This window comes from Scyliorhinus torazame, chromosome 10, assembly GCF_047496885.1.
Source record: "Scyliorhinus torazame isolate Kashiwa2021f chromosome 10, sScyTor2.1, whole genome shotgun sequence".
NCBI classification, from domain to species: domain Eukaryota; kingdom Metazoa; phylum Chordata; class Chondrichthyes; order Carcharhiniformes; family Scyliorhinidae; genus Scyliorhinus; species Scyliorhinus torazame.
In genome coordinates, this window is record NC_092716.1 from 164,494,072 (window position 1) to 164,508,016 (window position 13,945).

A 13,945-nucleotide genomic window follows, 5' to 3' on the forward strand; every position below is an offset into this window, starting at 1 on the left:
GAGACGCAGCCTTTTATAAGACGACTCAGTGATTCCTTCTAGTGTTACATGAACATCATTTTGTTAACCCTTTACTCTCCTTAGATTATACATATCATTACATCCTCTTTTTTAGACGTTTTGTACAGTACAAAAAGGAAAATATGAGTAACATTATTACATGATACATTGATATGTATACCAAAAGTTAACAAGTGAGTTAAAATTTGTTAAACAGTTCATTTGTTTCACTTTATAAATTCAGTCTGTCAGGTTTCTTTCTGATTCTGGATGATCTCAATCCAGTCAGTGGAGTGGTAAATGTTTTTAATGGCTTCTGGAAGTCATCTTGTAGCTTAGCAGATGCTGCAGTTGTACGAAAAAATTATCATCAAACTGAAGATTTGAAAATAATGTACGAGAAGATTGAACTTTCAGAAGAGCACGTTGATTTCTTCTAAGAATAGAGCCATTAGTCGCTTGAACAATGTACGATTGAGGTGCTGCTTGAGATATGACCTTAGCTAGATCAGACCATCCTCCAGTGGGAATCTGAATTCTCACTAGATCATCTGGATTAAGTGGTTCCAGTGATTTTGCATGTTCATTGTAGTATTTCTCCTGAAGATGCTTTTGATGTTGCATTTTCTTTATGACTGGCTGAAGATCAGGATCAGCTAGTCGTAGACATGGGAGAATTGTCCGCAATGATCTGTTCATTAACAACTGAGCAGGAGATGGACCAGTTGAGAGTGGAGTAGCCCTGTAATTCAATAAAGCTAAGAACATATCCGAGTCAGACTTAAGTGCTTTCTTGAAAAGTTGTTTCATAGTGTGAATACTTTTTCAACTTTGCCATTAGATTGCAGATTGCAGATATGAGCGAAATTGTAGCTACGAGCAAATTCTGTCCAATCATTGCTATCAAAGCAAGATCCATTGTCTGTCATGACTCTGCAAGATATCCCATGACGAACAAATATTTCTTTAGTCGTTTTAATCACAGATTTTGAAGTAGAATCAGAAAATTTCATTACTTGTGGGTAGTTTGAAAATAGTCGATGATCAAGACGTAATCACGACCATGAAAATGAAAAAGATCAATACCAACTTTCGACCATGGAGTCTTCTCGAGATCATGAGATGTGAGTGTTTCTTTACTCTGTGTTGATTGATTTCTCTGGCATGTCTCATATCCTAGTACAACATTGGCTATGTCATTATTTATTCCTGGCCAATATACTGCCTGTCTCACTTGGCATTTGCACTTTTCAATTCTTAAATGACCTTCATGAACGTTCTGGAGTATCATGTGCCTTTGTGTCGTAGGAATAACAAGATGATCGAGACGAAGTAGAAAATTATCTGCAACAGTGAGGTCAGATTGAATATTTCTGAATTTCCAAGTGTCCTTTCGGCCAACTATTTTTCACATGGTTGATGACTCATAACATTTAATCCTTTTCAGTCTCCTCTCTGATGAGCTTGAGTTTTTCATCAGAAACAGGAAGAGTTTCAGCTAGAAGTTGCACTTGAGCTTAAATTAGTTGAACTATCTCAGGTTGTTGGTCATCTGCGTCTGTAGTACGAGACAATGCATTGGAAATTATAAGATCTTTACCTCGAGTGTAGACCAGTTGAAAGTCGTACCCTTTTAGTTTCATGAGTATTCGTTGCAGTCTTGGAGTTATGTCATTTAAATCTTTCTGAATGATGTGAACTAATGGTCGGTGATCTGTTTCGACCGTGAACATCGGAAGTCCATAGACGCAGTCATGGAATTTTTATATTCCCATAAGCAAGCCTAAATACTCTTTCTCGATCTGAGCGTACTATTGCTCTGTGGTAGTCATAGATCTAGATCATAGGCAATTGGCGTCCAAAAGTATCATCATTCCTTTGAAGTAGGACTGCCCCAATTCATTTTGACTTGCCTCTGTGAAAAAATCTTTGTTTCCTGCCCAGGGTCAAAGAAGGAAAGGACAGGTGCGGTAGTCAAGGTTGACTTGAGGTCTAGCCATTCTTTCTTGTGCCCTGCAGTCCACAAGAATAATGTGTTCTTCTTAATGAGGTTACGCAAGGCTGTTGTTCATGAAGATAGGTTGGGGATAACTTTTCCTAGGAAATTTACTACACCAAGGAATCTTAACGCTACTTTTCGTCTTCTGGGACTTTCATCTTCTGAATGACAGCAACCTGATCATTGTCTGGTTGCAAATCATGTTCTGAGATTTGATCACCCAGAAATTTTAACGTTGAGATACCAAAGTTGCACTTAGATCGATTTAGCTTCAATCCAAATTTGTGTATTCTATGCAACACTTGCAGGAGTCTTGCATTATGTTCTTCACACCTAGATGACCATATTATAATGTCATCAACATACACCCGAACTCCATCTATGCCTTCTGTCATCTTTTCCATGGCATGATGAAATATCTCAGATACTGAGATTATGCAAAATGGCATTCTGTTAAAACCGTAACACCAAACGGTGTGTTGAATGTACACAATTTTTTGCTTGTGTCATCCAGTTGCATTTGCCAAAAACCTCTGGAAGTGTCTAGTTTAGAGAATATCTTAGCATCAGCCATCTCACTCGTAATCTGTTCACATTTCAGTATTGGATAGTGTTCTCATCTGTTGTTCATATTCAGATCCTTCGGATCAATACAAATCCTTAGGTCTCCATTGGGTTTCTTAAAGCACACCATCGAGCTGACCCCAATCTGTCAGTTCTGTGATCTTGGAAATGATTCCAAGGTGCTGCATACGTTCTAGTTCTTGCTTGAGACCGTCACGGAACGCAGCAAGAAATCTTCTTGGAGGGTGTACCACTGGTTTAGCATTCACTTTCAGTTGAATCTTGTATTGAAAGGGAAGAGTACCCATACTTTCAAATATCTGAGGAAATTTAGTGAGGATGTTTTCAATATCTTCCTGCACAGGTGGAAGAGGTTTGCTGGTGCTGTAGATTCGTTTCACAAGGTGTAAATCCTGACAGGCTTGCGCACCTAGTAGTGAAGATCTATTGGCTTCAACAATCTCGAACCGCAAGGATATCACAGTGTCGTTGTTTGTCACTAAGAGATAGCATGACCCTAAAGAAATAATCGTGTTACCATTGTAGTCACAAAACTAGCAGTCAGTTTTCTGAATCTTGGGACTGTGACAAAGTTACGATAAATCATGAGTATTTGTTAAATTTGCAGATACTCCAGTGTACAACTTGAACACAATCTCAAAACCATTGACTTGTAATGGAGTGTTCCATTCAGATTCCGTGTTAATCGATTGTATGGGATGCAGTATTTGTGGATTGGAAGTATCCTTCGCAGTTGTGTGGATCTTCTCAACGATTCCTACAAAGAAAGAATCATCAAGATTATAAGCATCTATATCATCATCAGGGTTATCCATTTTGGAGATGTCCACACTTGTACTAATACTCTGTAGTTTCATGTGTTCCTTCATTAAGTTTGAAGTTTTAAAGTGTGTCCCTTTCAGTGCCGTTCTGCATTGAAGAGCAAAGTGATTCAGTTTGCAACATTTGGAGCAAATGTTTCCAACTGCTGGGCATTTGTATGCGAGTGGGCATGTCCACACGTCATGCCGTTGCTTTCGTCATGCGCAAATTGGTTGCGCGCATGCTTAGTTTGTTGCAAGTGCAGATCGCCAATGCACATGCACACCACGGCTGCCGTCCAAAACGCGCATTTTTCTCAACTGCGCCACAGATCCACTGCAGTCAACGCCGAGGTGTGTTTTCGTGCCCTTTTCCTGAACCAAATTTTCAGAAAACTGAATTTTGGATGTTTCATTCGCTCGACACATTGCAATAGCATCTTCTAATTTTAATTCTTTCTGCCTTAATAAACTTTCTCTGAGTTTCTCATCTTTGATGCCAAAAACGATTTGATCCCCGATCATTGAGTATGGCAATATTTCTTTTTTAAATTTAGAGTACCCAATTCATTTTTTCCAATTAAGGGGCAATTTAGCATGGCCAATCCATCTACCCTGTACATCTTTGGGTTGTGGGGGTGAAACACACGCAAACACGCGGAGAATGTGCAAACTCCACACAGACAGTGACCCAGAGCCGGGATCGAACTTGGGACCTCGGTGCCGTGAGGCAGCAGTGCTAACCACTGTGCCACCGTGCTGCCCGGGCCTGACAATATTGAGAAGTTACAGGTTTGTGACTTTAGTCTTAAATCTTTAATGAAGCAATCTATGGATTCTCCATCTTTTTGCACTCAAAGATAAACCGTTCATACGTTTCATTAATTTGAGCTTTACAATGAAGATCAAATTTTTCAATAACAATATCATATTTTTTTTTTCATCTCCTGTGGAGAATTGGAAAGAGTTATAACGTTCAATAGCCTGTGGTCCAGTTACTGTTAAAAATAACGCAAGTTTTCTGTTATCACTAGCATTAACTAAATCTGAGGAAGAGAGGTATAGTTGAAATTACTGATTAAATATTTCCCAATTTACATCAATGTTACCAGAAGTCACAAAAAACAAAATCCAGGGGAGGGCTAGCCCTCCCAAACCTACAATTCTACCACTGGGCGGCGATGGCCGAGCGAATAAGGGGATGGATCAAGGAGCCAGAAGCTGAGTGGGTGCGCGCGGAAGAGGCCTCCTGCATGGGGATCTCCCTCCGGGCCCTCGCCACGGCAGCAGTCCCATCCCCACCCAAAAAACACTCCAGCAGCCCGGTGGTGGTAGCCACCCTCCAATCCTGGAACCAACTACGGCAGCAATTTGGCCTGACCAAAATGTCGGACAAAGCTCCCATCTGCAACAACCATAGGTTCACACCAGCACTGACTGACGCCACCTTCAAACGGTGGGGGCAGGACGGAGGGACACTGACAGTCAGGGATCTATACACGGACAGCAGGATCGCAACACTGGTCGAACTGACAGAGAAATTCCAGCTAGCCAGGGGGAACGAGCTAAGGTACCTACAGCTCAAAAACTTCCTACGAAAGGAGACAACGAAGTACCCACAACCGCCAAGACAGACACTACTGTAAGAACTACTGGACGCAAGCATACTAGACAAAGGAAATTGTAGTGACATATATGACCGACTGATAGAAAGGGCCGACACCGTACTGGACGCAACAAGAAAGAAATGGGAGGAGGGCCTGGGGATTGAAATAGGGTGGGGACTGTGGAGCGAAGCACTACATAGGGTCAACTCCACCTCCACGTGCGCAAGACTCAGCCTGACGCAGCTAAAAGTGGTACATAGAGCCCACTTAACAAGAACCCGTTTGAGTCGGTTCTTCCCGGAGGTGGAGGATAGATGTGAACGGTGCCAAGGAGGCCCGGCCAACCAAGGCCACATGTTCTGGTCTTCCCCAGACTTGCAGGGTACTGGACAGCCTTCTTCGAGGCAATGTCAAAAGTGGTGGGGATGAGGATGGAGCCATGCCTGAAAGTGGCGGTCTTTGGGGTGTCGGACCAGCCAGATCTATTCCTGGGGAGGAGGGCGGACGCACTTGCCTTTGCCTCGCTGATCACCCGCCGTAGAATCCTGTTCGGCTGGCGGTCAGCAGCACCACCCAAAGCTGTAGACTGGCTGTCTGACCTCTCGGAATCTCTCCAAATGGAGAAAATCAAATTCGCCATCCGAGGGTCAGACGACGGCTTCCACAGAACGTGGGAGCCATTCACGCAATTGTTCCGGGACCTGTTTGTGGCCAACGAACAAGAGGAAGAATAGCCAGATAGCCAAGAATCAGGGGAAAGTAGCCAAAACATGAAAGGGAGAGATAGAGCGGGAGAGGGGAGTGGGGGGGAACAGCTAAGCCTATGAGGAAGGAAAGGCGACCCACGGGAGGGGGGGGGGGGCGGGGAGGGGAGAGGGAAGAGACAGGGAACAAGAGAGGAGAACCAGGGAGGTGGGGGGGAGGCAGGGAAATGAGAGCCGGAAGGAAGGCACGGGATACAATAAAGAACATGGCATCTCCAAGAATAGTGAACGAGGAGAATGAAGACGAAAGATGGGAGGAACGGCAGAAGCAACGGTGAGCATGAGACGGCAGCGAGATCCGTCCGGGAGAAGCAAAGCGACAACAACACCAAACCCATTCGTGTATTGTCCACTGTAATTGTCTCTCCAGCACCCGAATGTATATTTACCTCCCCGGTCTCCAACCCCCCTCCCTCCCTCCCGCAAACAGTCGCCTACTTATGTGTTGTAAATAATTTTGCCAGTTGTACAGAGTTGCTGCTGTTGAGCTGGTGCACAATACCCTACCAGTTATCCTATTCTATTTTTTATTGTATTTTTTTTTTTTACTATTTACTATTTTCTTTTCTTTGGTATGTTTGGGTGTGCCCTTCTCTTCTTATATCTGTGAGTATATATATATATATATATATGTTTCTTATCCTGTATACATAACGGTAAATATACTTTGTTCAAAAACCCAATAAAAAACATTAAAATATTTTTTTTTACCAGAAGTCCTGAACTGTTGCAGAGTTTGCAGTTTCTCCATTAGGTCTGGACTTGTCTGTGTGTTGAAGTAACCAGTCTGGAAGCAGTCTTGCAGTCGAAGTCTGAGCACATGCTGGTTTTCTTTCTTCTTAGATTCTAACTATTTTCTAATTAAATTACTTCGGTAATTTGCTGGTACCATGTTATGTTCCTGGTATTGTTCTCCAAGATAGCCAAAGTCGTAGTGTTGACAAAGAACATAAAGCTATATGTTTAAATCAAAACTAGTTTATTTTATACTGCATAAATTGCAATAATAGTTAACACAATAATAGTATCGAATCTATGACACAGTAATTAATTATCTTTCTAGTATATAATCTACACTCTAACTCAACTTCATACTATCCTTCTGTATCAACTTATCCAACAGCTTCTCCCAGAATGCCTATTGACGCAGCCTTTTATAAGACTACTCAGTGATGCATCTAGTCTTGATATACATGAACAAGGGCAGCACGGTGGCACAGTGGTTACACTGCTGCCTCACGGCGCCGAGGTCCCAGGTTTGATCCCAGCTCTGGGTCACTGTCTGTATGGAGTTTGCACATTTTCCCCGTGTTTGCATGAGTTTCGTCCCCATAATCCAAAGGTGCGCAGGTTAGGTGGATTGGCCATGCTAAATTGCTCCTTAATTCGGAAAAATGAATTGGGTACTCTCAATTTATTAATAAAAAGATATACATGAACATCATCTTGTTAACCCTTTACTCTCCTTAGATTATACATATCATAACAATGGCAATACAAAGGCCGGTGACCGATGCTGAGATCCGATAAAACAAGGTAGACCCATGCTGCCACCCGGGCTGTAATTGAACGGTGCATCCGGCTCCTCAAAATGGGGTTTCAATGCCTCAACCGCTCTGGTGCACTCCAGTAGACCTCCCAGAGGTTGGCCTGCTTTGTGCTGGTTTGCTGTGACCTCCACAACCTGGCAGAGCAGCGGGGTGACATGCTGGAGGTGGAGGGAGAGGAACATGTGGCCACCTCTGAAGAGGTGGATGAGGAGGTGCCAAAACCAGGGGCAGCTGGAGGGCGAGCCCGGGGAAGACCCGCAGAATGAGCCGGAGGATGGAGGATAGGCGGAAGCGGCGAGGGTCCAGCAAGCCTAGAGTGCAAGGGAGGCCCTTATCCTCACCCGCTTCACATAGGACGTGGCCTTGTCCGTCATTGCACCACTTCCCCCGTCTTCCATCAGCCTTCCCTTCCCCTTACCTCCCTTTCCCTCCTTCCCCTCTCCCAACCACCCTGTTCCACCCTCCCAAGATCTGTGTAACATCACTTCAGGGTGATTGGACTGTATCGGCACTGTCAGCGGGTCACTGTCAATGGCTGGAGAGTGATGATAACCCACGGAGAACTGGGTGCTGGTGCTCCTCATTCTACGCCATAGTTGGACTCCTGCCTGTCTGCTCGCTCACACCCATCTCCTGCATGTGGTGTGCCTGGGGTGGCGGGGAATCCTCGACCTGCTTAGCCTTCCGTGCTCTACTGCTGCGTCTAGGCGTGTACCCAGGATGCGTTTCAGAGATTGAGACAGCCTGCTGCTTAATGGAGGATAAGCTCTGAGGCCCTAGGGCTGGAGAACCCCGGCCCACTTGCCGCCGGCATATGCCCTTGCATGCCGCCCTCTTCCGGGAGCTGACTCCGAGACGCGCTGTTGTCAGGGAACTGGAACTCGGGGGAGCTGGTGGCCACCATCACCACTCCGTAGGGTAATTCCAGTTTGGCACACAGCGACCCGTCCTCCCGATCAGTGCCCATAGGGCCCTGGAGATCACCTCGTGCTGAGGGGCAGCTGGACTGTGCCCTGGCTGCCCCTCCGTCATCTGGCTCTGCCAGCCCTGGTGGTTCCCCAATGTCTGCGGCATGGTGTTGATGCAATGCTCGGCAATACTCCTCAGTGACTAGGACATACTCTGGAGCGCCCTGGCAATGCCCACCTGCGACTGGGATACCTCCCCCAACGGCTGGGACATGCTCTGGCATTCCTCGGCAATGCCCACCTGCGACTGGGACATGCTCCCCAACGCGTCATCAAGATCCACCTGGGACCATTCCCCGGCAACTGGGACATGTTGTCGAGGCGCTCAGCCATGGCTGTCACTAACTGAGCCACATATTGGACACCTCCACTCAGGGGCGGCACGGTGACACAGTGGTTAGCACTGATGCCTCACAGCACTAGGAACCCGGGTTCAATTCCGGCTTCGGGTGAATGTCTATGGAGTTTTCACTTTCTTCCCGTGTCTGCGTGGGTTTCCTCTGGGTGCTCCGGTTTCCTCCCACAGTCCAAAGATGTGCAGGTTAGGTGGATTGGCCATGCTAAATTGCCCCTTACTGTCCAAAAAGGTTAGGTGAGATTACTGGGTTATGGAGATAGGTAGGGTACTCTTTCCAAGGGTCGGCACAGACTCGATGGGACGAATGGCCTCCTTCTGCACTGTAGAGTTTCTATTATGCTGCTGACATCATGCACCAAGCTCTCCACTGCGGTCACCACCTTAGCAGTGTTGGTCTCTGTGCCACACACTGCTGGCCCTATCTCCTGCGCCTGTCGCCTCTGGCACTCCTCCAATCAGCGAGAGTCCTGCTGGATATTTGCTGACATCCCCCTCTGAATATCACAGCCGTACCCTGTCAACTGCATCAGCTCCGGGTAAACCTGGTCCAGAGGCTCAGCATCTGATTGGGGCCCAGCAGGGTCCTAGAATCCAGGAGACCTGCGACTGCTGTCTCACCTGGATCTTCCTGCCTCCATCTGATGTACATCAGCAACTGTGTGGTGCTCACCAGAATGTGCCCCAGAAGCCTGACCACTAATGTCGCCCTCCGAGGTGTGTGTCTCTGCGCTGGTGGAGATTGGGGATGACAGCTGTGCCTCGAATATGGTGGTCTCCTCGGAGATCTCTTCCAAGATGTTCTCATGGGAGGCAGGGGGCAGGAACACCCCAGATGGGCCGGCACCGTCGGATGGAGATTCTGCAGGAGAATGGAGGTGTGGTCAGTGGTAGGGATGGGTCAGTCTGTATGGCAATAACAACTCATGTGTGACAGGTTATCTGGGTCGGGTGTCAGTGAATCCTCACCTCTGCGACGTATGACAACCTCTAAGTCGGTGACCCACCCGAAACGGCCACTTCCACGACCTCCAGGGCCAGTTCCTCGTCGAGGCTCGCCTGGGCCCTCTGCCATCTGTTGTGGGCCAACTTCTCCTGCGGGGACAGAGACGGAGCATCATTAGTTGCATGCTTTGTTCATCACGGAGGGATGGGTAGCATGGGGGGATGGGGAGTATGGGGGGATGGGAAGTATGGTGGGATGCAGGGTGAGGGGCGAGAATGGGGGGTGATGGGGAGGGCGAGCAAGCGTGTGTGGCCCTGTGGAACATGGGTGGGCTGGGGTATGGTACGGTGCTGGATGTGGGCAGTGCCAGGTGCATACCATGGGGGTGGGGGGGGGGGAGTCAGTGGGCGGGGCAGTTGCCAGGGGCCAGTGCCAACCCATCTGTGCGGTTCAGTGGAGGTCTTTGATCTTCTTATGGCACTGAGTGCCGGTCCTCCTGGTGGCACTCCCCAAACTAACGTGTCATGATATTCAGGCAAACATCATAGCACATATATACATACATACTGATGGACAGATCAACGGACCAATCAACACACACAACACCACAGGCAAGAGCATACACAGTACAAAACAGGGAACACAACACTTCCTGGGCACTCAAGCAGGAGACGGCTCAGGGCACAGAGCTCAGTGCAGGCCACTCAGACATCCATGTGCTGAGTGCCACTACAAGATAAAATTTACCAATGTAAATAGATGTTTGAAATAAAACTGCGTTGTACCATTCACAACCGTGTTGGTTCATCTGTGTGGCAGAGCACCCAACACTTCATAGTACCAGGAGTGAATTTGGTACCTACCTAAAGATCCTCCGGAATCTGCCATCCTGCGCCATGGACACCGTCATCACACCGCAGCCGCTGCAAGTCGCTGGAAACCTCGGCGTTAATTGGAAGCTGTTCAAACAGCGCTTCCAGCTCTTTCTGGAAGCCAACCAAAAGGAAAGCGCCTCAGACACCAGAAAGATCGCCATCCTCCTCACCACGGCAGGTCAACATGCCATCCATGTCTACAATTCCCTGGTGTTCGCGGAAGGCGTGGACAAGACCAAATATAAGACGGTCCTTCTCAAGCTCGAACAACACTTAAACATCGAGGTCAACGAGAGCTTCGAGAGGCATCTCTTCCAGCAGCGCCTGCAAGGTAAGGATGAGCCCTGTCAGTCATTCCTTATGCATCTCTGCATCCTCGCGCAGTCCTGCGGTTACGACACCACCTCCGACTCCATGATTCGGGACCAGATCAATTTTGGGGTCACCTCGGGCACCCTACGCCAGCAGCTCTTAAAAAAAAAAATGCTTCACCTTAGCCTCCGCAATCGAAGCCTGTGTCCTGCACGAAAACACGACTAGCCGTCATACCCAATTTCAGGCGGCCGAATCGGCGCGGCAGGGGTCCTACGTGGCCGGATCGGTGAGGCAGGCGCCCTACGAGGCCGAACGGATCCAGGCGATCGAGTTCCTCCCGGGCCGCGGCCCGGACGAGGGCGGACATTTCGCGTACTTTTCGAGGCCTCCCGCGCCAAAAACTACGGCAACACTGAGGGACGTGATGCGCAGGCACGCCCGACGCAAGACCGAACCGCGCATGCGCAGTGGCGCAACGAACGCCATGATGTCACGGCGTGCGGCAACTGTGGAGCCGCACATTTAAAGCGGCAATGTCCCGCAAGAATCCGACAATGCCTCCGCTGTGGCAAGGTGGGCCACTACGCTGCTTGCTGTCGAGCAGCTCAACCTGCCAATGTTCCCCAACTCCGACAACCTCGCAGGGACGTGCGGACCATTCAGCCTCCTTATTACGAATCGTGCCCAGACGATGTCCAGACCAGTGACATAGACGACCGGGACGCCTTCCGTGTTGCGGTCATTGATGGGAACTGAATGTCTCCACCCAGGACCTACCAGCCGGTGCATGTTAACACGATCAATCCAGGTGATGAATGGTGTGCCACCCTAACGGTCAACCGATCACCTATAACGTTCCACCTGGACACTGGCGCCTCCACCAACCTCATAGTATGGTCAGCCTTCTACGCCATGAAGGTCAGACCACCTATTCGGCCGCCCCGTTGCAGGATGGTCGACTACAACGGGAACGTTATCCCGGCTATGGGATCCTGCCAGCTCCAGGTGACACACAATACACACACGGCCACACTCTCATTCGAGATAGTCGGCTCATCAAAGGACTCCCTGCTAGGTGCACAGGCATGCAAGGCTCTCCACCTCCTGCAACGAGTCCACTCTCTCTCTCCAGACGGCGCATCTGACTTCCTGGATGCAGAGTTCAGCGCACAGCTCCAATCGCTCCTCGCCCACAACCAGGAGGCATTCGAGGGCATGGGAACACTGCCCTACACCTACAGAATTCGGCTCAAACCGGACACCACCCCGGTCATTCACTCACCTCGCAGGGTCCCAGCACCACTCAAAGACCGCCTCAAGCAGCAGCTGCAGAATCTCCAGGACCAAGGGGTCCTATCCCGGGTCACGGAGCCCACGCCATGGGTCAGCTCCATGGTGTGTGTTAAGAAGCCCACCGGCGAGCTCCGGATCTGCATTGATCCAAAAGACCTCAACAACAACATTATGAGGGAACACTACCCCATACCCAAACGGGAAGAGATCATGAGCGAAATGGCCCGGGCTAAAATCTTCACGAAACTGGATGCCTCGAAGGGTTTTTGGCAGATCCAACTGGATCCGTCCAGCCGAAAGCTGTGCACCTTCATCACCCGTTTCGGCAGGTTCTGCTACAACCGAATGCCATTTGGCATCATCTCGGCATCCGAGGTTTTTCATAGGATCATGGAGCAGATGATGGAAGGCATCGAAGGGGTGCGCGTCTACGTGGACGACGTCATCATCTGGTCCACCACACCACAGGAGCACATCTATCGTCTCCAGCGCGTCTTTGCGCGCATACGCGAAAACGGCCTGCGCCTCAACCGAGCCAAATGATCTTTCGGCCAAACCGAGCTGAAGTTCCTGGGGGACCACATTTCCCGGTCAGGGGTCCGTCCGGATGCAGACAAGATGAGCGCCATTACAGCCATGCCGCAGCTGGCAGACAAGAAAGCAGTGCTACGCTTTCTAGGCATGGTCAACTTCCTGGGGAAGTTCATTCCCAACCTTGCCTCCCACACGACAGCTCTGCGCCACCTCGTCAAGAAGTCCACAGAGTTCCAATGGCAACACACACACCAGCTGGAATGGGAGGAGCTCAAACTTAAGCTCACCACAGCACTGGTGTTGGCGTTTTCGACACATCTCGTACCACTAAAATCTCGACTGATGCCAGCCAGTCCGGCATTGGGGCGGTGCTCCTACAGCAGGATGACACTGCGTCATGGGCCCCGGTTGCCTATGCCTCACGGGCCATGACCCCCACAGAACAGCGCTATGCGCAGATCGAAAAGGAGTGCCTGGGCTTGCTAACCGGGTTAGACAAGTTCCATGACTATGTGTATGGTCTCCCCCGGTTTACCGTTGAGACGGACCACTGCCCCCTGGTCAGCATCATTAATAAGGATCTAAACGAGATGACCCCTCGCCTCCAGCGCATCCTTACTTAAACTTAGGAGGTATGACTTCCAACTGGTCTACACCCTGGTAAGGACCTTATCATTGTGGATGCCCTGTCCAGAGCAGTGAGCACGCCGCCAGATTCGGAGGGGTTCGTCTGTCAGGTGAAGGCGCAGGTGGCTTTCACATCGGCAAATCTGCCAGCTGACGACTCCAGTCTGGCCCGTATTCGCTGAGAGACTGCGGCTGACCCCCTTCTACAACGAGTGATGCACCACATGACGGGAGGGTGGCTCAAAGGGCAGTGACCGCAGTTCTACAATGTCCGAGGCGACTTGGCCATCATTGATGGTGTCCTTCTAAAGCTGGACCGGATTGTGATTCCGCACAGCATGCACAAGCTGGTCCTCGACCAACTACACGAAGGCCATCTGGGGGTCGAGAAGTGCAGATGAGGGCCCGAGCGGCAGTATACTGGCCGGGCATCAGTGATGACATTGCCAAAATGGTGCTCAACTGCCCCATCTGCCAAAGGTTTCAACCGGCGCAACCTCCTGAAACGCTTCTGCCCCATGAGCTGGTGACGTCCCCCTGGGCGAAGGTGGGTGTGGACCTCTTTCATGCGCTCGGCAGGGACTCTGTCATCATCGTTGACTACTTCTCCAACTATCCGGAGGTCATACGCCTGCACGATTTGACATCGTCCGCTGTCATAAGGGCCTGCAAAGACATCTTCGCTCGCCACGGCATTCCGATGACTGCCATGTCAGACAATGGGCCC